We start from the raw sequence: 26,489 nt of genomic DNA on the forward strand, positions 1-26,489 counted from the left end.
CGAACATTAATCGAAAATGACTCTTTCAACAACCTAACACAGTAAGTTTCATGTGATTTTGTTTTTAATTTCGAGGTTTTTCTTTCATTTTTTCCTGAAGCAACGAGACAACGATAGCGAACTGAAATGATGTCATTCCCAAATTTGCAAAAATTTTTATTTTTTTTTTACAAACAGGAGAGTTTGGCAGCAAAATTCATATACAGTTACTTGGGAATAAACTTTCACGACAGGATGAAATTGCAGATCACGACTCACTGACAAACCCGGAAAATAACTTGGACACATTTTTTTTCTTGAAAAGTAACTGAGAATTCACGAAAAACAAGGTAGGATGAGTATCCATAAATTAGGACGCTACAACAGTTATTAACACGCTTTTATTTGCTTCACCTGTATGTATGTATGTTTGTTTGTTTGTTTGTAACTCTCAAGCTCGGGATCTGTATTTGATAGAGTTATCGACATTATTGCTTGATCTATTCGTGGGCAGATGGCGCTGTACGTAAACTCCTTGATATAATTCGAACTCACTCTACATGTATTTTTTCATTTGAAAAAAGTATTTTTTTATCAACACGCGCGCCTGCTGCCTTCCTTGGGCTTGGTAGCTGATTTTCAGGCTACCTCTCCGAAATCGGAAAATATCGATAGTCATTTTTCTAAACAATATACGGCTGATTGATCCCAAAGTTCAGATAATTGAATATAGTTTAAAAAGACTAAAAAACACGCTTTTATAACATACAGAACTACGATTTCAAAGAACATCGAACTGAAGAGTTAAAAATATATTTTTTCAAATAAGCTTAAAACAATAACGAACGAAATATACTAGTATTATTTTGAAAAAAGAGTGGCCGCTTTGTGCCATATGTTTTGTATATCAAGCGCCCGTCGCTTTTATCACAATAATACTAGTATTTTCCGTTCGTTATTGTTCAAAGCTTATTTTAAAAAAATTATTTTCAACTTTTCAGTTCGATGTTCTTCGAAAGCGTGATTTTTTTAACTATATTTATTTAGTTCAGTGTACTTCCAAAAGGATATGGGGGTGAAACAAGAATTGGGAAAAGGGCGGACCATCCATTTATCCATGTTAAGTCTCATAAAGTTCTCAATTTAATCTTCACCCCCGTGGCTGGATTGTTGCTGATACTTTCCGAGACTAATTTCCAGCTTCACTTTTCATTTGCGTGGGGGATTATCAAAAAATTCTATCAATACAACTTTTTTTTTTGCCGGTTGGATGGAAAATATTGGAATAACCAATATTGAAACATGAAAACGTCCGATCCTAGGTAATCTATACGTGCAAATGTGATTTAATAATGATTTTCGTTGCCGCACAAGAAAAGACAAGATAATTTTTCCTTGCCGCTACAAAGATTTTTGTTGCCGCAGAAGCAACGACAAGATAATTTTTCCTTGCCGCTACAAAGACTTTATAGAATGTTACGAGCCCTGTTTGATAGAACCATAGACTCAACATATCTAATTTATGCAGTTGTGACCATAAATGAAAAATAAATGATAAATCTCATAGAAGACGGATACTGAAGAAGAAACGACCTCTGAAACATGATAGTAGTGGAAGAATTAGAGATAGAATTGAGGATGGTCGAACTAAAAGATGATACAGAATGGGTACTTGCGAAAAACGAAACAAGACTCGGTCAGGACAGATGAAAAAATCTATTTTGGAGAAATACGCCTGCTTTGAGTAAGCGAGTATCGGCAGCTGGTAGTCAACCCCACTTCCTTGTACCTGTAGTGTTTACAACACCACAACTTTGATTATTCCAGATATCATTGGTTTGTCAAGCCATATGGTTAGTACAGCATGGCCAGGCAATACAAGCACAATAAAGTGGTTGGAACGACTTAAGGTAGTATATGGAGGGTAGATACCTGAAAATTTTCAATTGTGGAACTCTTATTTGTGTGCTATTATATTCATATGCCTTTCGCATTATTGGTTTATTTTTGTAATACAGATAACATTTTGGAATTCTGACTTTGGACTGCTCATTGAATTGAGGAAAATTTCTCCTACTGAAATGAAAATAATAAGAATCAGAATGTTGAATAGCAATCTGACCGTTTTGTCTCAGTAAGTGTACCAGGTGACCAGGTTACAGAAGACCAGCTTCTAATTCAGCTTACCACACTCAGAACACGATATTTCAGACTATAGGTATAGGAAATAGGTGAAAATTTGTAAGAAAGTGTCTGAAGTTGCAGGGACCCTTCAACGCATATATATTGATCAAAATTATTAGTAAAATTTTCATGATGACACGGTGAAATGGGACCGAGATAATGAAATGAATGTTTTGACTACGTTTAACACGAAAATCTCCAGGATGAACTGTATAAAACATTTATTAGAGGTATTCAGTATGTTTTGACCACGATTTATTTATCGTGAGTATGAAATGTTCAATGCATACAAGAAATACAATAACTTTTGTGAAGAAATAGAATAAGAAAAATAACTAGCTAGATGTACTGTAGACGAGACAAGATTTAATTCTAACTGTACTGTTTCAAGGTTTGAAACGTAATGAATGCATATTACAAAATGGCACTGTTCCGCATCGGTAGTTAGAGAAGGGGTTTCAGATTTCGGTATTGTAGGGATAAACAAAGATTTGGATTATCATAGGTAGGAGAGATCATAATAGCACGTAATTCCCAAGATAAGGGATACAAGGAACATTTCAGGAATTAAAAATCTAGCTATTATATTTGTAGCTTACAATATTTGCGTTAGATACTCGTAGACTCAAATGTACGGGTTGCTTGAGAAAATATATTTGAGAATATTGAATATTATGAGGATGAGTGGATTAGAAAAGACCCGTACATTTGAGAACTATCTGGAAAACCTCGATTAGGAATGATGAAAAATTGAATAACTTGAATAATATTAGTTAACAATACATAAAAATAATGACATAAAACAGTTTGTTTCGTTGTAGAAATTTTAGAGCAAGCAACTCTAGGCTAAATACTAAAAAATTAAGATTCACTTGGAAAACATCATAATTTCGATAGTAAAATTTTGAGACCGAACACGCCGCCACCCTTGAACTGTCCAAGTTCAATAAAATGAAATAGAACCGTTAATTGAAGGGTAGAGGGCAAAGTTTCTTAGTACAGCGCTTGCACTCGCTACTTTTTGTTTTTAGAGTCACTACACGAACAATGCCGTCTTCTCCTGGATGGATTAAGGTGATTCTTCCAATGGACCAAACTAGTGGGGGAAGACTGTCTTCATGGATCAGAACCAAATCTCCAACTTGAATCCTGCTAGTTGATTTAGAACGTAGATGCGAGCTGATAAGGTTATTTAGATATTCCATACGCCAGCGATCTGCTGCTTCAATTTCTGCGCATGTTGCCAGGCAGACAATCGGTTAGATGGAGTGTTAGTGAAGTCGACCTCTGGAGCACCAGTGAGAAAATGGTCAGCAGTCAAAGGTAACAGGTTGTTGGGATCCGAGGATGAAGGGGATGAAGGACGAAAGTTCAATATCGCTTCGATCTCAATTATATATGTTTCTAATTGTTCATATGTAAGCAATGGATCTTTGACAGTACGGAGTAAATGGCTTTTGAATGATTTGACTGCAGCTTCCCAAAGTCCTCCAAAATGAGGAGCTTGGGGTGATATGAAATAACATGTGATTCTTTCATTATCGATATTTTGTTTTATGGCGGTTTGGTGATCAGCTGAATTGAATAAGGTTTGCAGCTCATGGTCAGCGCTAAAAAAGTTAGTGCCGGTGTCAGAAAAGATCCTCTCCTAGAAAAAAAAACGTCTAATACAAGCCAAGAAAGCTTCCGTAGAAGGATCGGAAACAAGCTCTAAATAGATAGCTTTAGTGACCATGCAAATATAAACTGCAACATTGACCTTGAGGAGTTTATTCCGATTACGGAATCGCTTCTCTTCAATGCACAGTGGGCCGCAGTAGTCGACACCCGTTTTCAAAAAAGGTCGCGAAGGCACAATGCGGTAATCAGGTAGAGGACCTGGCTCATGATCAGCTAGACGAGGTTTTACGATTTGAGATGAAATTCTTCGATTGGTGGGAGTTTTTGAAATAGTTGCATTAACTTTATGAAACAGTAAATCACTTTGAGAGTTCCAGTGGATACCGAGAGTTTCGACAGACGATTTAGGATCAAGGGATATATGAGTATTTTTTGGATGCTCAAAATAATTGGATACAAGTGACGGATGATTTGAAGCCCATTTTCGTAACTGAAAGCCACCTTTCTTAACTAAATCTTGTAGTTGATCGCGTAATAGCTCTGCTTCCGGTAGTGTTTTCGCACCTGTAAGAAAATCATCCACGTAGAATTTTTTTTTTAAAGATATAGAAGCAAGTGGATAGCGATGACCTTCGTCCTCAACTAGCTGCTGTAAGGATCGAATAGCTAGATGAGAGGCAGAACCTGTGCCGTATGTGACAGTTTCAAGAATATAAGTCTCAATCGGATCGCTAATACTTTCACGATGAAGATTGAAGTATCATTTAATGAAATACCTGTTGATATTTTAGCCGAACTATCAAATACGACTCGAATTTTGGTAGTACTTTCTTACCGCATCATGGGAAAGATAAAAACTCTTGGCAGTATCGTCTTGACACGAAATACGAGGCATATTTCGAGGCATTAATAGCTTTTGCTATTAAAGTCAGAGTATTGACGTTGAAGTTCTGAATCTTTTTGGAATCGCCTTTTCAAGACGTGAAAACGACGTGAAGCAGTTGAATAAGATTCTCCGAGATTTTGAATTTTGTCATTAAAAGGAAGCCTAACGACGTATCGACCAGATTTGTGACAAGTTATGCGTCTAGTGACGATAGGATTTTTAATTCCACCAGCTACGATCCATCCTAGTTGAGTTTTTTGTAGAACAGCATCTGGCTGGCCTTTTAATGAGAATTGGCCTATGATAAGTAATTTATAGAATAATTTTACCCCAATAAGAACTTCAATTTCAGAAGGTTTAAAGAATTCTGGAACAGCTAAGGGAATGTTTTTAGGTGAAGGTGAAGGTGCTTATTTGAGACACAATGAGAAATTCGACACCGTTTGCAAATTGATTGTGACGAGATTTAATTGTTGTGGTTCGTATCATATTTTTCAAATCGCACCCAGGCAGTCAAGACACAATATTTGAATGAGAATTATAACAAAACTTTTTTATCCGATCAGTTAAGTAATGACATATGTGTTTCCCAAGAATCATGTTTAGTAGGCATTAATATTGGAATATGCGATGTTGAGATAGAAAGAGTTGACAGTATACAATTTTTAGAGCTTCCTAGACAGCAATCTCAATTTCCGTCAGCACTGCGATTATATTACCACCGGCAGATATAATCAAGAATCAACTAACGGATTATTGTTTGGGGAAACTCTACATCTGCACACAATGTTTTTGTAACGCAAAAGAGAACCACTGTAAACGCATTACGAACATCATCATGTAGAACATTATTTAAAAAAGTAGAAGTTGAAATTATTGAATGAAACCAATTTTTTCATGAATATAATACCCGTATCAGAAATTATTTTCACGTACTCAAAATACGTTAACCTTCACGTCTGTACTCGTTCGAGATTTTGGGGCTGGGATTATATAATGAACAAGTATTGAAACATAAAATAAAACAACTACTTTTTGAAAATAGCCTCTATACAATCGATGAGTTTCACTCTTACCTACATAAGTAAAACATGTTTTGTATTATTTTTCATAATTGCAGCTTTCTTCACTCTCTTGATTGTTTTAATTCCCCTTCACTTGTGATTCATAAATGTGTCAGTTATATACTTGTACTATATATCTGTATTCAATATGTACCAATTGCTTTTTGAGGCTCGTTTTAATGGATCAATAAAAAAGTAACTAACTGAATTAACATCAGAAATTCCTGAATTCCAAGAAACTTTTGGTCCCTTTATTACATCTGGTGAGGTAGGTTGAATTCATAATTTATTAAAATCATTTTGGAATCATTCAGAATGAAAAAAATATTACGAACAAGCGGAATTAGCATGAGGACTAGGTATTCAATCGACTCCGGTTATTGTTCATTCATTACATTCTGGTAAAAGCGGTGCGGATAAATTGATGATAAATTCATCTATAAATTTGGTCAATCGAGAGGTTATATAATTGAAATCGGTGTAGAATTCTGTTCGGCACATATAGTGAATCATATAGTTTTGCAAATAGAATGGGACTGGTTGAATGAAAAACTAAAGAACGAATATTCATTTCAACTGAATGGATCAATATTCTTAGTAGACTGATAATCTAAGTTTTGACTTAAATGAGTGAATGCATTCATTTGGATAATTTGCGAAATTCAATTTCAAATAGACACGTTGGTAGATTTGAACAGATGAATATATCATGAAATAAATATCACTCAGATAATGCAAACACATGGACTGAATTTTCAAATTCAAACATTTTTTTTGTGTAAGTTCACTATTGCCAATCAACTTCTAACTTAATTGTTAGTGAAGAACTTGGACCAAGTCCAGCAATACCTAAGAGTCAAATGCGTCACAATAAATGCTCCAGTGTCTGAAATTATATTTCAAAAATTAATGATGTTCTTGTAGTTAATGATGTTCAGATTCAACAAATAATTTTGAAGTTGGTTTATCATCATCTCTTTTCTCCAATGTGCACATGATATAATAAAAAAATCATTGAAGAAATCAAAACTACAGATTTTTTATTCGAAAATAATCGTCATTATAAAAAAGTCAATTCGTCATGGGAAATTTGATTGGAAAAAATATTTTTTGTACATCACAATAGCTCATTGAACTGAATTCATCAATTGATTTTTTCAGTCATTCGAAACAATGCTTATCTATCGATATTTAATTTCCAGTCTTCAGCCGCTATTGAGTTGTATTGGCATTGATTTCGAAACTTCCTCTCACATCAATATACGGTACGATAGTACTCGCAGTGTTTTCGTGTTCCAGATCTGAAAAAAACATTGAACATGATAGTTGCCAAAGATTTAGATGATGTTCTTTCCATATGGAAAACTGTTACTGTTTATGAAGCCGGGATTCTATTCCGTCAAACGGGGTGACTCACACTGGTCATTTTTGAGATACTCGCTTTTCATCAGAATATTCGAGTACAGGGTGCTCTAGTGGAAACATAACATGGTCTATCATTGGATTTAGACAGGTTGATTTCAATTTGAAGAGAAAAATTATTTGAATCAATTTGTCACTTTGTCACTTTTTTTCTCTCAACGGGGTGATATCCTACTCTTGAATTGGTTCAGGAGTCATCTAATTTTCATCAGTAGGGTTATCTGAGGGATTATCGGTTTTCTCTACCTGATTTTTCAAAATTCATGCACAACATATTGATAAAAAATCGCAATATAAAAACTTGCCGGAACTCAAACGTAACGCTTGATCCTAATTTTGGAATTTAGTGTTTGGAATTCGATAGTTGTTATATAAAATTAAACATTGTTGTAGTTTCAGCTATCTTTCTTCGGAAGAAGGAGTGACAAATAATCTGCATTTTATTCATTTCTATTTGCTCATAGTATTTTGTACGTCATCTTTCAGACATATTATTGGGCTCACAATGGTTCATTCAACTGCGTAAGGAAAATCAATGAATGAAAGTTATTTTGAAAATACAGGGTGACAATTTGAAAACCTACAAATAGCTGAATCTGGTCAACCGAGTGAAATAAATCACCTTACATATTAAGGATTGGAAAACTGAATGATGTGATAGCTTACTTGTTTTCATTGACCCCCTCGTCGCAACCTCAACGTTATATTCTTTCGAAACACAGATATGGTGAAAGCTTCAGGGAAAGATTTCCCTCATATACCAATTAAATCGCAGTTCATGGAAATTATGGTTGTTCAATGATTAGGTTAGGTACACTGATGAATGGAAAACAGAAATAGTTAAGGGTAGTTCAATAATTGTTATCACTATCACTTATTCATGGAAACTATTCTCATCACCCGCAATATACACCATAAAAAAATTGGTGTGCCGTATGATAAGCTCTGCGATTTTACACAATATCTAGATATGTTAATTTCAATAGCTAGTGACTCGCATAGGTTTGATTGTTGTTGAAAATTTCAATAAGGTATTGTGAAACCTTGATTGCTATTTGAAATGAAGACTGTTCAGTTTTACCGAATGTAACCTTTCCTATAGAAAGTACAAAATATCTTTCCGAACTTCTGTTCACCCGAAAAAACATTTTGTGTTCAAACAATGAAATGAGTATCTTGAAATCTATAGGTAACACATTTACCGCAATTGAATAAGTTATACTCATATTCATATTTCACAATTGAACCTGAATCTCGTTAGTAAAACTGAAAGTTACCTGTAGATCCACTTGACAATTGAACTGATGCAGACGAATATCCAATGATTCATTTGAATATATTTATTATATGGGAAGAATATAATATCACCTCCTACACTTACCTCTTTTTGACTGTTCCTCATAATCATCTTCAGATATACTATCAGATTGGTTATGATTTCCACAAGGGTCGATCGAGTGATCATGAGCATATATCTTATTACCAAGAGTGTGTACTTTACATTTTAGTTCATAAAAACCACTCTTCGCCTTATCAACCAAAGAAAGTGCGGTGTTTTTCAATTTATGAGGTATCGCTCCCGACCTCCCTTCACAAATAAAATAATTCAATATTAATAAACAAACAATCCAAAATAACTTCATGATTCAAGTTAACATTGAAAACAAATAAATATTTAAAGTGTGTATTTTCATACTCGTTCATAGTTTCAAGGCAGACGGACGTTATTATCCGTATTTTTTATTCAGTATTTATCAGCTTGATTACAGACAGAGTCGGACTGGTCTACTCATAAGATGAACATGAATCCATGAGTTGATTTCACTGCCTAACGAAAAAATTCCTCATTTTACTTTTTACGGCTAGACCGTACCACCAAACTTTCAGTTTATCTCAGCACTTAGCATGCTGTATGGATGCTCCCATTGATTTACATTGTAACAACATTCTTGAAGCAAAAGTGATTAAAGTGTTGGATACATTTAATGCAGAAAGTTTTTTGAAAGTCTACATATTTTTTCTCATTGGCTAGTTCGATTTCCAGTGACTCCACTTCATTGTTGTATTTTCAAATGTGTTTCAAAAAATAGAATATCTTGTCTGTATTGCTCTATTTGGAACAGTTATATTTTTGATTTCTACATGAAATTCTTCATCTTCTTGTTTATTGTACTTGGTGAGCATGATCATCTTGAAGAATTTCAGCAATTTTCAGGTGTTACCACATATATTCTGGGCTTTTGAAAGCTTGGCTAAAGTGGTTCAATTGATGACCTATTTATTTTGTAGAAACCTCAAAGATTGTATAGATCTGCTTAATTAGGTTTGAATTCGATATTCTCTTTGTCATGAGAAATGCGCAAGCGCGCCTCATGGCAATATCAGAAAAAGCACAATAAACCAGTTTATGCCAAGTGTCGTTTTGATTAACGTGTTCCTATCATAACATGGCGCAGTCGAATTGGCAGTAGTAAAATTAATATCAACAAACATGTCTGTTGTCAATGTAAATGTAAAAATTCCAAGTGAAATGGACTAGAATAGAGATCCAGCAGAAAACTACATATTTTTCAAGCAGAAGTTTGAAATATATTTGGCAGCATCTCATCAAAAGGAATGCAATTCTGAGTACAAATGATTCCTGCTTTTGAACACCATTGGGGACAGAGCAGTGCGAATATATAATAATTTGCAGTGGCTTGAGGATACGAGAAAAAACGCTTATGAAGATATTCCTCAGAAAAATGAAATATATGAACGTTACTTATTTTCCACACGAGATAGAAACTCTGAAGAAAGTATTCAAAAATAGGTTAACATTCTAAGATGATTGAGTGCATCATATGGCTTTGGAACCTTATCGGACAGTTTAATTAAAGATCGTCTCATCCTTGCCCTATCGGACATCTCTTTGAAAAACAGACTGATAAGAAAGCCTAACCTGACTTTGTCTAGTGCAGTTTCTATTTGCAAAACATCAGAACAGGCGGACAAAAAACTTCAACAAATCTCAAAAGGGACAAATTCATTGAAAATGGATGATTTAGGTGAAGCAAGAAATTCAAATAAACAAAAAATGGCGATTCAAAAAAAAATTCCATTACTAAGCAAGCTACAGAAGCGCATGCATCTACGTCATACGCATGTCAGTCTGGTTACCAATACGGCCGTAGCCATACATATGCAGTGCTGCAAAACAGTAAACAGAACAAATGCTCAAGATGCAGTTGTACTCATGTGTGTGCAAAATTTATTCATTTTGCTAGAATGTGTAAATCACGAAATTTGAATGTAATTAGTCATCAAGATGATGATTTCAGTGATGAAAACTCTGATGATTGCTGTAATTCGTTTCTAGGAAGTATCGAAATGAATATGTTTTCAATCGACGCTGATTGAATGAAAATTAACTTTTGAACAATAAGTTGTCTTTCAAACTTGATACTGGTGTTCAAATCAATGTTTCACCATATACTTTTATCAGAAGGCTTCAAATAGATTCATTAACACACTAGGAACTAGGAATTGTTACCACCTATGGAAATGAAACATTGAATGTATTAGGCATTTGCCACGTTCCTTGTAAGTACAAAAATCAAAATGAAAATATTAAGTTTCATGTTATCGAAACAAATAAAATTCCTAACCTTGGTTTATCAACCATCATCAGATCACAAATGATAAAAAAATTACATAAATGAATTAAAAAAGATACAGCTTCTAGTATTTTATGTAAGTACAGAGATGTTTTCGAAGGTGTTGATTGAATATGAGTGTTTTACCTGGTAATTCATCCTTCTAGAAAGGTTCCATTTAAATAACGTAAAGACTTAAATAAAAATTAGATGAATTAGAAAGAAATGGTATTATAGAAGAATGCACTGAACTAACAGATTGGGTCAACTCCTTGGTAATAGTTCAAACCTAATAAAGAATTAAGAATATGCATTGATCTCAAGCATTCAAACGTCTGCATCAAACGGTTTCACATTCCAACTTTGGATGAGATAACCCATAAGTTGAGAAGGGCCAAATATTTTAGTGTTTTTGATTGTAGTAATGGTTTTCACCAAATAAAATCAGATCATGAAAGCTCTCGAATATGCACTTTTAACATACCATTTGGAAGATATTCTTTCAAGCGTCTCTCATATGGTTTATGTTCATCATCAGAAGTTTTTCAATAAATCTTAAGGCAGTATTTTGACTCTATGGACGGGGTTGACACATACACAGATGATACATTGATTTGGTGAAATAATTTGGAAATTCACAATCAAAGATTGGAAAATGTCTTGAAAATTTGTAGGAAAAACAATATAAAATTAAACAAAAACAAATCTAAAATAGCTACAGATGGAATGAAATGCATCGGGCATATTTCGTCAGAAGAAAGGATTTAGCCAGATGTTGATAAAATGAAGGCCATTCAATATTATAAAACACCAGAGAACAAAAAAGATATGAAAATATATTAATAATGATAACATATTTGGGTGAATTTATCTCTAACTAATCAAAAATAACAGAGACTTTGAGATGTTCAGTAAAAAAAAGATTGATGTTTTCAATGAAATTTCGAACACTCTAAAAAAATATTTAATGAACCCTCCACTTCTCTCATATTATTCAGTAACTCAACCCATAATTAAATATTGTGATTCATCTTCAAAGGGTCTGGGTGCGGTCTTGAAACAGAATGGAAGGCCTGTGGCTTATGCATCCAGATCATTGACAGAGTCGCAAACTTCCTGGGCACAAATAGAAAAGGAAATGCTTGCTATATATTTTGCATGCACCAAGTTTCACCAGTATATTTTTGGACGAGACGATGTTACAGTTAAATCGTATCATAAGCCATTTATCCCACTTTTCTCTTAGGATATCTTCAAGGCCCTCTCCAGAATTCAAAATCTTTTAATAAAATTGTCAAAATACAATATTAAAGTTGTTTATGAACCAGGTAAAAATCTTAAAATAGCAGATGCTCTTTCTCGTGCCTATGTTATTGAAAATGAAAATTTTTGGATGATCTAGATGAGCAGATATGTTTTATAGAACGAAATCTTCCTGTAACTGATCAAAAAATTGAGTTGATAAAAAATGTATGAATGAAGATTCCCACCTACAACTTCTGAGGAAAATAATCAAAAGTGGCTTTCAAAATGATAAAAATAATTTAGAAAATTCGCTTAAGGCATATCGGCCTTTTAGAGACGAACTTAGTTATATAATCAGTTTGATTTTTAGGTCTGATAGAATGTTTATTCCTAAATCTCTCAGGAAAGATACTTAGAATAGATTACATTTGGGGCATGTGGGTGAAGAAAAAATGAAAATGAGGGCTCGTGAGTTGATCATTTGGCCTGGTTCAACAGTTCAAATTGATAATATTTGTGATAATTGTGAAGCATGTAACAAGCAAACAGCAGAGAACCCCTAAATAATCATAACATACCTAACATAATAGGTTAGGAGTGAATATGTTTTTTTTTAATGAGGATAACTATTTGATTGTTATCGATTGTTTTTCGAAATTCAATGAAATCGCCTCTAGTAAAAAAATATTACTAGCCAAAATGTTATGAAACACTCAAAAGAAATATTTTCGAAGCAAGGAATCCCAACTGAATTGTATTCTGATAACGGTCCATGCTTCACATAGCAGGAATTCAAAAATTTTTCAACAGATTGGAATTTTCAATATAATTTTTCAAGTCCTCACCACTAACAATCAAATGGCCTCGTGGAACTAGCCATCGGATCCGTTGAAAATATACTGAAAAAAATGTTTGTATGACAATATACCATTACATAATGAAATTGAAAGTCCTTCTCAACTTCTCAATAGTAGGAGAATGCGAGGAGCTCTACCTGTATTTGGAAATGAATTAAATCCAAAAGTTCAAAATAAAGAAAAAGTTTTTGGGAAAGAAAGTTTTTGACTTTCTACTACTCCATCTTGATACAAAAAAAAAGGATGAGGGAATCTTCCAAAGAAAGGAAAGAAGTAATTAATTTGAAAATAAGTAACTCTATACATGGATGTGTAGATCATGCAAAGAAGTAACTTTCAGAAACAAACTGAAAGAAAGTACTCCTGAAACAGCTACTTTCATATAAACATTGAATTATACGAAAGAAATGTTTTCGAAACAAATACTTCTATATGAACACTGAATTAAACAGAAGATACTTTTCTCTACTCAGTTTGTATTTCAAACATTCGTCGTGGAATAAAAATCATATATCATTCACATGAGTTCTACTTCAAATGAATGGTTGTTAAAATATGTATCTAAACAAAAACGAATCTACGTTCCCAGAAAGCTGACCTGATAAGTGTCAAGGGAAACGAATAAAACTGAAGGGTCTTACTTATTTATGACCATGTTTATTTAGGATAATGATTGCGCATTCCTACGTTCGCCGTAATCTTATATTAATGGATTTTAACAATGCCCTCGAATAGGTCTTGGGTGTGAAGATAAAAATATGATAAGAATATAACTAGTCAGTCGTTCTTATGTGTCTAAAGTAGAAGCACTGAAATATACTCTAGTGTTCTCCTATTAATTGTGTTTTATTCAACCACTGATGAACTGTGTAATAATTCAATAGGTTATGGGCCCAGTTTAGCATAACACTATTATTTTTACTCAGTGGTGAAGAAACAGACTTAATTATTCATTTGAAAACTGTGAACTGTAGACTTCCTATAAGTTGTGAATTGTTTTGTAAATACAATATCAATATGGAAAATCGCGTGGCAAGTAAAAGAAACATTCAACCCTTCAACGGTGAACGGTACGGTATTTGGAAGTTTCGAGTGAAATCGCTGCTTACGGAATTAGACATAATAAAGGTGATTGAATGTGAAATCCCTAGTGAACCTAGTAATGAGTGGCTCAAAAACAATAACAGCGCAAAAAGTGTTATAATCGATTACTTAAGCGACTCATTTTTGGGTTTTGCAAAAGGACCGACCACAGCAAGAGAGGTTTTCCAAAAGTTGGATGAAATATATGAAAGGAAGAGTTTGGCTACACAGTTGGCGTTGAGAAAAAAACCTCTAACTTTGAAATTACAAGGAGACATTAGTTTGCTTCAGCATTTCACAAACTTCGATGACATCATAACCGAGTTAATAGCCGCAGGAGCAAAGATTGATGAAATGGACAAAGTTTCGCATCTCTTGTTAACCCTTCCATCATGCTATGATGGAGTTATTACAGCACTGGAGACATTGAGTGAAAATAATCTCACCTTATCCTTTGTGAAAACCAGGCTGCTTGATCGTGAGGTTAAGTTGAAGCAAGAATCTACAACCACCAGCCTAAAAGTGCTTAATGTTGGTACACATTTACCGACGACAAATTTTAAAACTAAAAGGCAATTCAAAAGAAAGAAACATTTTGGGAAACAAACCTACCTACATCAAAACAAGGCGGACCAACAGTTTTCTCAATATAAAACCACCAACATTCAGTGTGACCACTGTGGTAGAAGAAACCATATCAAGAAAAACTGTCGATTTTACAAAAGAAATTCTGAAAAGCAGAGAACTTTGCAAACAGTTCATCCAATCCCTCCAACAAATACTTCTGATGGCTTTGCTTTTATGATTGGACATAAACGAGTTCCAGACCAACAACCTAACAAAACATTCTTCTTGTTAGATTCAGGTGCAACTGATCATATTGTGAATAGCCGGGATCCGTTTGCAAATATCCAGAAACTAGACACGCCGATTCAACTCGCAGTTGCCAAGAATGAAACCACAGTGACCGCCTTTGAAAAAGGAACAATCACCGTGGAATCCAATCTTGGTGTTCCAGGAAGACTAGAAAATGTCCTGTACATTCCCGATGCAGTTTACAACATCCTTTCAGTTCGCCGTATCCAAGCGTGTGGTATGACCGTTGTTTTTGACCAAGATGGTAATAAAATTCTACATGGTAACAAACTTCTTGCAACTGGTAAGCCATTGAATGGTCTAATTGGAATCACATTTAAAATAATAAGGAATTGCAGTTATAAGATTGAGTCACATATTAATATGGTTAACAATAAACTCTACCAACTTTGGCATGAACGTTTAGGTCATGTCAGTAACCAATCATTTTTAAAATTAAAGCAACATCAAATGGTAGAAGATGTTAACCACATTGATAATCTCAATCCTGCAAACCACACCTGTGAGGCTTGTATATATGGTAAATAAACTAGATTGCCTTTTTCTAAAACTAAGTCAAAAAATCATGTTCAACGACCTTTGTTTATAATTCACTCGGATGTGTGTGGGCCAATATCACCTATTACTATCGATGATAAAAATTATTTCGTCACTTTTGTTGACGAATTTACTAACTACACTGTTACTTACCTGATAAAATATAAATCAGAGGTTCTTTCCGTCTTTAAAGATTTTATTGCTAAAGGCGAGGCTCATTTTAACTGTAAGGTAGTGTACCTATATACCGATAATGGGGGTGAATATCTGTCCAATGATTTTAAAGAATTTTGTGTTCAGAAAGGCATAACTTTTCATTTAACTGTTCCACACGCCCCACAACAAAATGGTGTAGCAGAACGCATGAACCATACACTAACTGAAAAAGCACGTACAATGATAAGATAAATCTTTTTGGGAGGAACCTGTGCTCACAGCAACTTATTAAATTAATATCTTGCCAATTTCTGCTCTGCGAATAAATAAGACGCCATACGAAATGTGGCATGATAAAAAGCCACAATTGAAATTACTGAAAATATTTGGATCTATCGTTTACATACATAATAAAACGAGAAAATCCAAGTTTGATGAAAAATCTTTCAAAGGCATTCTAGAGGGATATAATCCTAACGGCTACAAAGTGTGGAACGTAAATACGAGAAGTTTCCTAACGGCTCGCGATGTAATCATTGACGAGACCAATTTCAAAATTACGAGGTCAACAATAGTTAATGAAACCTTATTGCCTAATACGAACCATGAAAATTCTGAAAAATCAGAAGTTCGTTTTGAACAAGGCGAATCGTCCAAAAGTGACCCACATTTTCCCGAAAATAATTTAAATTTAAGGAGAAGTGAAAGAGTTAAAAATCATCCTACTCCCACTTATACCGAGGATCTGGATGAGAATATTAACAATGACATATACAGTCATGTACTCTGTGCAAAATCCTTTTCTAATAATATACCGAATTCCTTTGATGAAATAAAAGAAAGGGATGATCGAGATCAGTGGGAGCTAGCAGCCTATTAATTGTGTTTTATTCAACCACTGACGAACTGTGTAGTAATTCAATAATGGTAACAAATTGCACTTACATGGAACACTGTCCATCCTCACTGGTATACATCGATGTTTCACCCTTAAGACACTTGCCCTAAGGCTCTTCAGTACCAAATTGGAAAACATAGAAAATACACACAATTCATTCATGAATTACGATTTTTAATGTCAAGGAATAAGCTTTATCTGCTTATGTCATCGATAACATCGTAATGATATTTATGCACCTATTCCAAGAGGAAGATTCCAGTGAGGATGAAAGTGTTCCATGTAAGTGCAATTTGTTACCATACATTTGAAGTAGAACTCATGTGAATGATATCTGATTTTTATTCCACGACGAATGTTTGAAATACAAACTGAGTAGAGAAAAGTATCTTCTGTATAATTCAGTGTTCATATGGAAGTATTTGTTTTGAAAGAATTTCTTTCGTGTAATTCAATGTTAATATGAAAGTAGATGTTTCAGGAGGACTTTCTTTCAGTTTGTGTCTGAAAGTTACTTCTTTGCATGATCTACACATCCATGTATAGAGTTACTTATTTTCAAATTAATTACTTCCTTGCTTTCCTTGGAAGATTTCCTCGTCCTTTTTTGTATCAAGATGAAGCAGTAGAAAGCCAAAAACTTTCTTTCCCAAAAATACATCACTCCTAAAAATATAACCCCTTCAATTCAAAGAATAAGTAAAGAATCACTTCACACATAAAAATGATTGTACAAAGTCTTATTACAACGAAAAATCTAGAATTCTTCCAAAGCTTGATATCAATCAGCACATTTATACTCAAAATATTAAAAATAGAAAATGGACTTCCGGTATTGTCATAAAAATTTACAACGACAAGTCTTATCTGGTAAAAATCTCAAACACAATGGTGAGGAGAAATAGAATTTACTCAAGAGCTGCAAAGAAAAAATTTAATGAAAATGTTTCTAAAATCAGATATGATTAGGAGGATTTATTAACCACTATTCATAATAATGAAACAGTGACACATACTGAAAATACCACCACTCGATATGGAAGAGAAATTAAAAGACCAGATTATCTAAATGAAAATAGTCATCATTTGATGAGTGATAGGGGCATAAATAATTTCAATGTTTCAGTACGTCATTTGCAGTTCAATTGGTTTCAATTATGAAATTGAAGGAACTTGAAAGAAATGAATAAAGTAGGTGTATATAGTATACTGTCTTAAGTAAAAAAAAATATAAACATTTATGTTAGTATTATGTTAGTAGTTATAATACAGCTTAATCGCTTTATTGTTTTGAACCTAAATTATATAAAAAAAAATATATAAAATTTGGTGTGTACATTTCTGTAAGAACTATTGTAGTAGTTGTATTTATCTCATGTTGAAATAACGATTACCTACCAGGTGGAGTTACAATTGGTGTTTCTGATTTTGTGAATTCTTGAGAAGCAATAGTTCATACGCTTCGAGAACAGATTGAAATAGTGACTTTGTACTACCAGAATGATAAATATAATCATCCAAAAAGAAATGCACAACACAAATATGTTTCAGAATTACTGAACAAATTTATGGAAACTGGATCTATTAACAATAAAATGTGAAATTTGAAAACTCGTTTATATCGTGTTCAGGTAAACTAAAAATTTAAGGAAGGAGTCCTACATGAATCGAGTTGCTCATTTGGAGGTATATATTTCAGGTTTTCAATTGATTTAGAGGTTATCTTTACTTATCTTGTGTTTTGATTCTTGAAGATGTTCATAAATTGTAGATTTTTTGTCCAAACAGACGTGTCAACGAAGCCTTACGTCAAAATTTCTACCGATTTGGCCTGTATACACTACCAACATTCGCCACACTCTATTTTATACATACCAAATTTTTTTCATTCTATTTCGTTTGAGTTTTGCATTAAACAGAGTTACGCATAAATTTTTATTACTTTTGAAACCTGTTGTTATTTTATATTCAGAAGAGTAATTCTGAATATTTTCTGAAAATTTACCTGAGTAGTTGATGCAACTATACTTATATATATGAATTGTTTTCTTTGCAGCTTAAGTATATATTACTTATGAAAGTTTTATATCTTTTCTAGAAGAGAAACTGGTACCTGATTATTAACTGCAATTTGCAATTTTTAATTCATCCTGGAAAGTCTTTTCAGGTAGAGAAATTGCGAAAGCTCTGTATACCACATACACTAACAATCTGGGAAAACCCATGCAAATAATGTCGCGGGAAATATTCAGGAACAATGTATTTTGATTTGTAGTAGACCACAGTGAATAGATACAATAATCGCCAATAATTAAAAATGATTTATTTGTTTTAAACTTTTTTCTACTATGCTTTAATCATTCTGCTATATATTTTCAACAACTTTTTGATAGCAGCTTTCGTCCCCTCATGTTTGCGATGATATTTGTCATCTCTGGTCAGTTTCAACAGCATAGAACGTTTCGTATTATTTGATATCATTTTTCCTATTCTTTTTGCCAAAATTCTACAAGAAATTGACAGGGCCTGTTGATAATTTCTCTTGCTTGAATTTGAAACCAACACTGTTTTCACTACTTCGTGAATCTGTAGGTATTCGTATTTGTCCACAAGCTCTTTCGTGGCATTGTATTTCCTTTCTGAGTTACTCAATAACTCCTTCAGCTCCTTCACATACTTGATTTTTCTTCCTCCATGTTATCTTGCACTTTGTTGGTAGGACATCCTTGGTAAACCGAATTATAATGATGTTTCACAGAGACATCTCTATTTATTCATTCATTAAGGGCTGTAGAGGGGGTGTGTTGATCATCGGGATCAGGTATAAAGAAATAACAGGTATAATTTACCTCTCAAAAGAAATTTTATACCTCTCCTAGCATCCTGTGATTGGTTACGATCAATCTATCTTTCGAAAAAGGGGTTTTATCTACTTGTTGGAATATTGCTTGCGTTCAGCCCATTTTCAAAAAGAGCAAGAAAAATCTCCCAAATAACTTTATACTAGTCGCTTTGCTATCAGTGATATCAAAAATCATTGGGAAAGTCGTAAACCACCATATCATCAAATATTTGGAAGGCTTCAACTCCCTGAGCGATCATCAATATGGCTTTCGGCAACAAAGATCAACTGGCGACCTTCTATCGTATGTCAACCAAATTTGGAATAACGCAATCGATAAACATGGAGAATCAAAGCTGTTGCGCTTGATATTTCTATGGCCTTTGTCCGTGTGTGGCATGAGGGTTTGCTGGTCAATACTTTCACCATCAACGCTGGTATTCCCCAGGGATACATATTGTCTCCGATACTCTTTTTATTGTGTATCAACGATTCATTAAAAAAAACAAGAATTCAATATATTGCTTTGCTGATGACAGCACACTTGTCATTCCATTTGGATTCCAGGACATCGGCTACGAAGGCACATCTTCACCGGCAGCAGTAGGTTGCATATTTTATTGGGGATCTAGAAGTGATTTCGAATTGGGATGAAGTAACCGGGTTCAATTCAATGCCACAAAAATTCAGACATTGGTTTTCTCCAAGAAGATGAATGTTTCCGATCCTGATATAATAATATCAGTTCAGACAATTCCCTTTATACTTCGATGAGTTTGTTGGCGGTTAAAGTGTACACCAATATGTCTTGGCACAATCACGTCGCTAGAATTGCAAAGGCTGCTTTTCGAAAGTTCGAAACACTGTTCCGAACCAGAAAACAAAGATGTGACATGGTGCTCTGTTGGCATTGTTTTTGTTTTTTCTCTACCGATAAATTAAAGTTCAATTTTCCTTTCATTTGACGTGCTGTGCGTGACGATTCATTCATTATCAGCGAATATACAATGTAGTTCTCGTCTGAAATGTTGCGTCATCTTTGTTTTTTTTGTCGATATTTTCTGTATTCGTTTCCCTTGAATTTCATGTGCTGTACATGATGATTCGATTATCGTTAACGAAGATGCGGCTCAGTGCACTTCTGACATGTTGCGCCATATCAGTTTTTTCTTTGTAATAACTCATTCATTTTCACAAATCATAACACATTTTCTACAATGTCACCCTTAATTTTGTATGTTTTATAATTAATATTATTATTATTCGACCCTCATTCTCGAGTTCAATTCCATCTAACACAATCAACCAACGAATATTTGTTTCCTCCATTATGATTTTATTGCTTGGATGATGTATTTTGCCATACCTTGTACACGACATTTTTCTCTTGAATGATATAATTTGAGACACCTTGTACACATTGATGGATCGCACGTCGAAACGTTAAACTGCTACTATTTTTCCTCAAGTGATATGATTCGCCACATTGATGCCACGTTTTTTCTTGATGTATTTTGAAATACCTTCTAGACTTCACTGAATGCCCACTGCTATTTTTTTTCTTCGATCTGATTTTTCATTCATCACGTGAATGGTGAGCGACAGTCACGTGAAGCCCTATAAGGGGTGAAGCCCTATAAGAAGGCCCTAGCGGTGAGGCGATATCCTAAGGGAGCCCAAGTCTCTCCGATAGTAATCTCATCCTCCTCTGCATCGATTACGTCACACGTTTCTCTCTCCCACTCAATAGAGTCTCTCTCTGAAATTTCAACCAACGAAGTGGGCCAGAACCAGCTTTGTTTACATACTGTTTTCAGTTTACCGGTGTTCGCGCGGTAGTTTCTGATTATTCGACTGGAAGACAGTAAAAGTGGAGGAGTGAGAAAAAAATACGTCTGAGGTTGTCATCACTAACATCTCTTCCTGAAACTCATACCAAGGACGAGACACGTGTCACTTCGAAGTGGGCAAGAGACACGTGTGATCTTGAAGTGAGCTTCAAAGGTCAGAGGTCGTAAAATCGCCAGAATGAAGCGCCTTGAGTGAAAGCATGGGATTTTGAGCTGAAACACTTGCAGTATAATTACCTTTCATGTGATATGCCCCATATCAAAAATTAACCGTTCTCGAGATATCCATTTGTTTACTAAAAAAATAAGTATTCGCCCCTTGAGGGATTCCCCCATGAAGTTGAAAAGTTTGATATAACACATAAATAGGCTATTATTGATCCAAGAAACAATGACTGATTCAGTAGATATAAAAATAGGCCATACCTCAGTGTTTTTAAATAAAATACCCTGTATTTCAGGATAGTTTTGAAATTCCTAGCTGATTTGGATTCATTTTCATGACCCATTCCATATATCAAAAACCAACCGTTCACGAGATATTTCTTTTTTTTTTGAAAAAATATAACATGCGTATGTCCACCTCAAACTACGGGCTAGGACATATTCCTTTCAAACAGTTACAGAAAAATTATTAGAACTATTAATTTGCCATCATGGCTTTCATTGAGGCAGGATTTCACGTGAATAAATATAGAATTGAAAAATATTCATTCCAAAATGAAAACTTTAATGAAGAACTTATAATGATAAAAAAAATTACAAAAAGATTCTACGTCTCTTTATTATTAATATCCAAATTGTTCACGATGATTAGCTGCCCAATTTTTTATAATTCTAATGATTTGTTGGTTAATAGAGCGCACAATTCTACTATCTCTTCAAAAGTAAGTTTCACCTAGTGCACTATATCTTATTTTCTCAAATTTTTACGGACCACTTCTTTTTCAATGCGCATGTAGGTTAACTTTTTAAATCTTTTTTGAACCACTATTTCTACTTTTAGATGATTTCAGCTCAGCACTACCAGATCACGCGGTGGAGCGTCAATAAAGTCAGCACCAAGTGACACTCCTCTCTGATAATATACATTTCATTAACTACATGAACATTGAGAGCTAAAATAACTTCTCATTGAAGTTATTGCAAATCAGGAAAAAATGCAAAACATTGTGCAGAATCCTTTCAAAAATTTAATTTCGACATAAATAAAGTTCTCTCTACAGAAAGAAAAATCATTCCACCAATTGATACAAGCATAACTATTCAATATACACCTATCAGATTACATCTAATTCTCATATAAGAATATTCCAGAATGAGATGTTATTCATTATTCATTGTAGAAATTGAACAATTAAAAATTATTGTTTTTGTTACCAACGTCCGAAAATCATAATGAGCTGAGCTGCTCAATGAGAATTTAAAAACCTTTCGAACGTGGTATGACACGCTACCATTCCTCATTTAAAATATTCACAGAGGTAGCTACTACCCCTAGGTTGTTAAAGTGGTAGTTGAATGATTTTATTGAGGAAGTATATTTTCATATATAAAAATTGACTCGTTTCATGATTATTTTTCACAGGGGTAACTAGTAACCCTAGGTTACTAAATGATTCAATCGGAAAAGTGTATTTTCATACATGAAATTTGACTCGAAATATATGAAATATATGAAAATTGCCAACATTGAAGTTTTTTCGAACAGTTTCGACTGTCACACGAGTTAAGTTATTAATCAGCGGTTTGAAGACACAACCGATTTGGAGAAAGTACCTGCTGTTAACTATTCAGTTGAAAAACGACTTCCTCATAAATTTATGACAGTGAAATTTTGCAATTTGAAAATCTGGGATATTCCAAACAAACAATTTTGCGGGAAATATACCAGACCACAGTTCATACAATAATCATTCATAATTAAATATAATTTTTTTTTTCAATTTTTTCCCACTATGCTTTCATCATTCTGTTATATATTTTCAGTGACATTTTGATAGCAGCTTTCGTTCCTTCATGTTTTTGATGATATTTGTCATCTCTGGTCAGTCAATTGCCTCTCGACTCGTTTGAATTTTTGATACTTTTTATTCAGTTCTGATTATTATTTCATTTTTATTTTTGATTTAGTTCTGAAATTGCAGCTTCCATCTTTTTCAATTGCTCATTTCTGAACTTTCTCTATATAAAATTTTGAGTGGTTTGTTTCAAAAATAGTTTTTACCCATAGTTTGCTGAATATTCTTTCCATATTTTTTCTAGTTAATCGTTGCTCTCGAAGTGTCATTTCTTCAACACTTTTTCTTTGCCCTTTCTCCTTCCTTTCCAGTATTACAATTTTTGTTTTTCTTTGTATTCAGCTAATTTGATGAGATCACTTTCAATTCTTGTCAAGCGAACCTTTTCAGCTTGTCTTTCCTTTTTTAATGCATCTTCCCCAGTCGAATTCGGTTTTTTTAGTAGGCGGCATGATGTTTTGAACTGAAGGAATGCTTACAGTACCATCATCATAATTTTATATTAGCTCACGCATCCACGTTATTTGGCATGTATTTCAAATTTGAACAATACACAACGAACTAACGAATAAAACTGAACACAACGTTTTAAAAAAACAACAATATACTGATTATTACAGTGTGAAAAACGTGATAAACTTTATCAAGTACATCGCAGATCAAAACAAAATATAAAGTTTCTTGAATTAATGATAATATTTAATGCATTTTCGCTGGAATTGTGACGAGCCAAAGAACTGACGTTTTGAGGATGATGTAATACCCAGCGAAAGCTATGTATGGTAATATAAATTCGGAAAGAGACAGATTTCTTCAATTCAGATTATTTTTAAACGCCGAAACTGCCTCTCATAAAACGTTAAATTATGGCCAAGGGACCGAGAGTGTTAAGATAAACACTATTCATCGGCTTGAAAAGATGCCCAGTCAGAGATAATTATCAAGTAACTCGATAAGGCATATACATTTCCCATGAATTGAAAGTTTTGAGAACTCATCGAAAGATATTTTTAAGGACCTACGTCGTACGGGGGCAACGATGAAGAGATAACGGTTTGAGAAACGCGAGGGGCGGGAGACTCGTGATTTGATTTTGCTGGCTTTTTGAAAGGAGAAAAGACAGAGGGTTCTGGAAGCTCTTCGCTTAAGGTAGCGGTCTGGGAGTGGTGCGAAAATCTTTGTTTTATGAAGTGGGCCAATCAAGGGCGGTATATTTTGTTATGGGAGATAGTTTTCCTGGGTGGAATCTAATTTTTTATTTTTGAAAACAGGCAGTTAGCGTGATTTTGGGTAGTCTTTTATTCTGAAGCGAAAATCGAGCAGTGTAGTGCAAAAGTTTTAAAATAGGGATCGAGTTTGAAGGGTTCTCTTGACGGTCAATCAAGGGCGGTATATTTTGTTTTGGGGTCGAGCAGGAAAAAGGCAGTGGTGAGTTAATTATACATGTTGTGTACTAACCATTCTATGATTTTGGGAAGGAGTTAGCTATAATAAATTTGTATACAGATTGGACCTAATAATTGCATTATAGATATTTAGCGGTCAGAAATCATCGGTCAAGTTAGAGTATTTCGTCACTCTCGTATATTATAATAATAATTTCCGGCGAAGGCACGAATATTGAGTTTAATTTTTTTTTGAGATATATTTATGGTTATTTTTTAATTATTTTTTTAATATTTTTATTCATTATTGAATATAGTTTCTTCTGAAGGTTTTAAGCAGGCTTTTATTTCAAAATCTACCATAGTAACCTCGTGGAAGGAAGTGTCTGCGAATTTTTTTTTCAAGATCTTTTCTCTCTGCAACTAAAGACCTCCTCCTAGTGCAGGAGGCGGAATTCAAGCCTCTTTCGGACTTGCCTGACATCCAAAATTTTATGTGGAGAAATTCGCATCTGGTGACAGTAGCTGCCAAATTTTATTTGAATAAACCAAACACGGAACTAGCGAAAGAGTTACTAAGGCTTGATAGACAGTTAATGACGTATTATTTATTGGTGACCCAACTATAAAATCGTAGATGTTTCAGTGGGATACGTATATATAATAATAATAGTAAAACCGTGCCGGATTTACTACAATATGAGTTGTTTCTATCTGACATTGAGTAATCATATAGAAGAGTTTTCATTATATTAGAATAAAATGAAAAATCTGTAAAGAAATATTTGAATAATAAAAAAATAAAGGAAAACTAGTTGCATCAATCAAATATATATAACCGGGAAACCCGGTTTCGGGTTTAACCCTATTATCAGGTATGAAACTAAAATGTGAAATTTCAAAACTCTGTTATATCGGGAGTTTTTAGATAAGACAGAAAGACAGGTCGATAAACGAACCAAGGTGCCAACTATAAAATTCAACACTAAATTATTATTACTCATGAAAACTGTTGTTATTGTGTATTCAGAGAAGTGATTTTGAATAATTTCTGAAAGTTTACCTGATTAGTTGATGCTACTATAATTACATATATTGTGTTATCTGCAGTTTGGTTATAATTCACTTATAAATGTTTCATGAGTTTAACCTGTTATCTTTTCTATAAGAGAATCTGGTACCTGCTTGTTACTGCAATTTGCTTAATTATTTTCAGTCAAAAGAAATTGTACAGTTTGGGAATGTGTTTTTTCTGTAGATTTGAGTTATTATTCAGTGATTCGAAGGCTCAGGCGATTTGAAGAAAGTCGAAAACATTCGCAGGAAAAAATAATATGAAAATACTGATCCGTTATTTTGACTGAAACCGCGATTAACTATTCAGTCACAACTTAAAAAACGGCTTCCATATAAATTTATGACAGTATAATTCATGAGAAAATTTCGCTTTTCGAAAATTTGGGGCATCCCAAAAGCCGAAGTTCATGCAAACAATGACCCGGAAAGTATTCAGTGAACAATATACTTTGAATATAGTAGACCAAAGTCTATACAAAAATGAGTGATAATTAAAAATTATTTATTTTTTTACAATGCTTTTTCACTATGCTTCAATTATTCTGTCATATATTTTCAGCAACTTTTTGATAGCAGCTTTCGTCCCATCATGTTTGCGATGATATTTTTCATCTCTGGTCAGTTTCATGAGCATGGAACGTTTCGTATTATTGGATATCATTTTTCCTATTCTTTTTTCCAAAATTTTACAAGAAATTAACAGGGCCTGTTGATATTTTCTCTTGCTTAAATTTGAAACCAACACTGTTTTCACTACTTCCTGAATCTGTAGGAATTCGTATTTGTCCACAAGCTCATTCGTGACTTTGTATTTTCTTTCTGAGTTACTCAATAACTCTTTCAGCTTCTTTACATACTTGATTTTTGATTTT

The 26,489-nt window shown here is 33.8% G+C and overlaps 1 long non-coding RNA gene and 1 pseudogene across 1 annotated transcript; one reads left to right on the forward strand and one right to left on the reverse strand.

Annotated features, from left to right (window-relative positions):
- Positions 1 to 26,489, forward strand: part of LOC141485282 (cyclin-dependent kinase 9-like) — a 332,045-nt pseudogene that overhangs the window by 201,862 nt on the left and 103,694 nt on the right.
- On the reverse strand, positions 6,748 to 9,169 carry LOC141485247 (uncharacterized). Its single transcript, XR_012467114.1, has 2 exons — positions 8,537 to 9,169; positions 6,748 to 7,034 (listed from the first exon to the last, which is right to left on the reverse strand). It is a non-coding gene; the product is annotated as an uncharacterized lncRNA (long non-coding RNA).

The sequence above is a fragment of the Leptinotarsa decemlineata genome, unplaced genomic scaffold, assembly GCF_025532065.1.
Source record: "Leptinotarsa decemlineata unplaced genomic scaffold, Ldec_3_MD MMD2_tig00026314_RagTag_RagTag, whole genome shotgun sequence".
Lineage (NCBI taxonomy): Eukaryota > Metazoa > Arthropoda > Insecta > Coleoptera > Chrysomelidae > Leptinotarsa > Leptinotarsa decemlineata.